This window comes from Bidens hawaiensis, unplaced genomic scaffold, assembly GCF_021521415.1.
Source record: "Bidens hawaiensis isolate Kalapana, Puna unplaced genomic scaffold, B.hawaiensis_p1.1 tig00030474_1, whole genome shotgun sequence".
NCBI classification, from domain to species: Eukaryota; Viridiplantae; Streptophyta; class Magnoliopsida; order Asterales; family Asteraceae; genus Bidens; species Bidens hawaiensis.
In genome coordinates this window covers 237,400-242,242 of record NW_027495071.1, presented here as the reverse complement: position 1 = coordinate 242,242, position 4,843 = coordinate 237,400, and positions in this window count along the sequence as shown.

Below are 4,843 nucleotides of genomic sequence, written 5' to 3'. Positions count from 1 at the left end.
GCAAAATAATTTAATAAACACCGATACCACCAATCAATGTTCACTACTTCCCTCCCAGGGTATAGGAGTCGGGGGCTGTGACAGCTGAAATGGTATCAAAGCCATTGGTTTAAGCAATATGGGTATTTTAATAATACCTAATCTTAAAATTTAGAGGTAGGAAATACATGCATTAACTATGTGTTAACCATACAGATAACATTGTAACCACAAGTGAAAATAAATACTATTTTCTTTTGGAGTTCGTTGTTTAATTATTTTATATTAATAGCATGAGTGAGCTCGTAGAAGCATTCGGAAACATATCCGTTAACACTACTGATATGGAAGAAGGAGAATCCTGTGAACAACACCCAGAACCCATGATCTTTCAAGCACAACCCATGGAAAAACCTGTAGAAAAACCAAAGCCCAAAAGAAGGAGAAAACTCAAAGACTGGCAAAGAGGGTTGAGAATATGCAAGAAAGGAAGAAAGGTTTGAGAATATGCAAGAAAGGAAGAACCATAGTCACACAACCACCACCACAACTTGAACCTCCAATTGAACCACAACCAATTCAACCATAACCACCTTCAACAATACCAATACAGGAGCGAATAGGCAGATGCCTAGATGAGTGCGAAATTTTCCAGCCAGTATTCAATAATATAGGTGCAGCAAGCTCCAGCAACCTGAATATGCCATCCCAGAACCCGAATAGTACACTTCCCCCTGATGATGTTATCAACCAAGCTCAGCTAGAAGAGTGGTGGACGAACGACTGGCAATATCAAACAATGATGACAAACCCGTATGCATCATTTCAGGCTGAAACCTCAAACTACCCCAATATGACACCGGAAATGACGACACAGCTCCATCACTACGGCGAAGAATTAATGGACACCGCTAATAGACTGAGAAATATTGGGGGAGAATCTGACCTGGAAATACTATGACCGAGAACCATATATATAATATTTATATGTTCATTATCGTAATTTATTTTATTTAAAAAAAGTGTATGTATATAGATGATATATAGGAAATATATGTAGTGACGCATATATTTAAAGTGTGTAGATGTAAATTATAGTGACATATATATATATATATATATATATATATAAGAGTAATGTCGCAAAGATCGACGATTTTGACTATTATGTGCCTATGTGTTATTTTATACTTATGTGTTATTAATAATCTTGCTTATCTTATTATTTAATTACGATATTAATAATTCCTTTCTTATATGTAATTCAGATGTCGAACGAGCACACTCGTGAAAACGAGCACAATCGTGAAAATGAGCACAATCACGAAAACGAGCACAATCATGAAAACGAGCATAATCATGAAATTTATCAATCAAGAAAATCTTCTGAATATGAATGCTATTGAAAATATGATAGCTCAGAGAATCGCTGAGGCAATTCCTTTAATTGCTGATGCTATTAAACAACCCGTTTATGTAATTAGGCATAAACCAAGAGTAATAAACAAAAGTCCAACACTGAGGCTAGTAACAATATGAATGGAGGTAGTAGAAACCCATTACCCAAAAGGTTTAAAGTTCACGATTGTATTTATAAGGACTTCTTGGACTGTAAGCCAACCAAATTCTCTGGAAATGAAGGACCTATTTCAGCACTACGCTGGTTAGAAAAGACATAAGCCATCATAAGAATCAGTAAATGTGTTGAAGAAGATAAAATAGTATATGCTTCTAACATCTTCATTAATGAAGCAATATAATGGTGGAACACAGTCCTCCAGTCAAAAGGAAGTCACACAGTCTATACTATGACCTGGGAAGAATTTAAAGAAATAGTAGAAAAAAATTTTTGTCCTCCTCATGAAAGAGAAAAGATTGCTACTATGTTCTAAACCACAAGATGGAAGGTGTGAAGTGTCGTGAGTATACGACAAAATTCTTCGAATATACGAGGATGGTACCTGCTTTGGCTTCGCCAGAATCAGTGATAATTTCTCGTTATATTTGGAGATTAGTAAGTGAAATCCGCGATCTGGTAAAGTCAGCTAGACCTCAGACCATTGAAGAAACAGTTGAGCTAGCTAATACCATGACAGACAGATTAATCCAAACTCAGGAAAGAACAAAAAGAAAGATCTAGCCCAGAAGATTACCTAAGAATTTCGAAAGAAAGGAAAAGGGCAGTCTTATGCTCATCCTTTCTGTAAAATTTGCAGAAAGAGGCATTCAGGGAGATGCGCTTTTTAAGAAAACTAAGTATTTCGATTATTGCAAAATGGCTGGACATATGGATGAAGAATGTAGAAGAAAAGAAAGCGTGTTTGTTACAATTGCGGAGAACCTGGCCACATCCGTCCAGAATGTCCAAAGCTAATAAAGGTTCCTGACAACAAAGCAAAGAACACATATGGACCTAAGAAGATTGCATGAGCTTTTCAGCTTACTGCACAAGAAGCAGCAATGGTTCCATACGTCATTGCAGGTACGTTCCTTATTAATAACGTTTACGCTAAATTATTAATTGATTCCGGAGCAAATAAAAGTTTTATAAACACGAAGTTTTGTCAAGCCCTAAATGAACCATTAACCAAACTTAATCAAGTCTGCACGGTAAAAATGGCCGATGGAAATTCCATTCATATTCATGAAGTACTTCAAGAAGAAAATATAAACTTACTAGGCCACAAGTTTAAAGCAAATTTACTCCCAATGAATCTGGCTGGATTCGATGTCATATTAGGAATGGACTGATTAGCAGCCGATCATGCTCGAATCTTATGTATTGAAATCCGAACGCCAACGGGAAAAATCATTAACATGAGACAAAGACACTGGATGGAAATTCTTAGCGACTATGATTGTGAAATCCAATATCGTGAAGGTAAGACTAATATAGTAGTTGATGCATTAAGCAGAAAAGAGCATGAGAAACCTAAAAGAGTGCGCACCTTAAGGTTAGAACTTCAAATCAAATTGATGAAGTAAAGAATGCTTAGAAACAAGCAATAGAAGAAAATAATATTGCCGATGAGAAAAGAAATGGTACCATCGATCTACTTGTCAAAGAAAATGATGAAATTCTCCGAATGGGGAACATGATCTGGATACCAATCATGAGGATTACGAGAAAAGATTCTCGAAGAATCCCATAAATCAAATACACAATGCATCCTGGAAGAGATAAAATGTATCAAGACTTGAAGAAATCTATTGGTGAAAAGGAATGAAAAAGGACATAACTAGTTATGTTTCAAAGTGTTTAACTTGTTCACAAGTTAAAGCAGAACATCAAAAGCCATCAGGATTACTTCAACAATTAGAAATGCCAGAATGGAAATGAGAATTTCTAACAATGGATTTTGTTACCAAATTACCTACCACTAGAAGAGGTAATGACACAATGTGGGTAATTGTGGATATATTAACAAAATCAGCTCATTTTATACCAATGAAGGAAACTTTTAAAATGGAACAATTAGCTAAGTTGTATGTAGACAAAGTTGTCTCATTACATGGAGTTCCATTATCCATTGTATCGGATCGGGATAGCCGTTTTACTTCTCATTTTTGGAAAAGTTTCCAAGTAGCTATGGGAACAAAATTAAACTTGAGCACAATGTACCATCCACAGACTGATGGTTAAAATGAAAGGACCATACAAACATTGGAAGACATGCTAATATCATGTGTCATAGATTTTGGTGGAAATTGGGATGATCATTTATCACTAATAGAATTCTCCTATAATAACAGTTATCATACACGTATTAATGATGCCCAATTTGAAGCCCTTTATGGACGAAGGTGCAGAACTCCAGTGTGTTGGGCAGAAAGGAGGAAATCAATTATTAGGTCCTGAAATCATACAAGAAAGTACTGATAAGATAAATCAAGTTAAGGAGAGATTAAAAACTGCACGAGATCGTTAGAAGAGTTATGCGGATCATCGACGCAAACAATTGGAATTTCAAGTTGGAGACAAAGTGCTACTAAAAGTATCTCCATGGAAGGGAGTAATTCGATTCGGTAAGAGAGGAAAGTTAAGTCCACGATTTGTTGGACCATTTCAAATTATCAAACGAATAGGACAAGTAGCCTATCAGCTAGAATTACCAGAGTAAATGTCAGGTATACATGATGTATTTCATGTAAGTAACTTAAGAAAATGTTTAGATGATAAATCACTAAAAGTACCCCTTCAAGATATAAAGGTAAATGAAAAGTTGAAATTCGTGGAGAAACCCTTGCAAATTGAAGATAGAAAGATCAAGAATCTAAAGCATAAAAGACTAGTTCTGGTCAAAGTGAAGTGTGATTCAAAACGTGGACTAGAATATACTTGGGAATTGGAATCAGAAATGAAACTGAAGTACCCACACTTATTCCAAGTAAATCTCGAGGATGAGATTCAAAATAAGGAGGGGAGACTATAACAAACCACAAAATAAATTAAAGGAAAAACTAAGGAAATGAAAAGAAAAAATCTCATCCCACATTGGTGGAGGAAAGAAAAGGAGAAGCTTCCACCATGGTATAAATAGGAGTGTAAGTCCTTGTCCCACATCGCTAGATTATAAAACTAGTGAGTTCTTAATAAGAAAGAAAACTCATATTTTAATGTACTTATAAGACAAATCACACCCAGTGGTGCTAGCCTAGGGTGCGAAGCACCCGAACGCGCACGCGCACGGGCTCGGGCGAAGTGCGATGGGCGCAATGTGGTGCTTTGTAAATCCACCCATCACGATACGCAGCGGGTTTAGATTAGCCTTATCGCGTTACGCGATGACGCTAAAAGATTATCCAGAATTATTGCGGCGTAGCGATACGCGATGACCTATAAAGGTAACACATCGCGTACCGC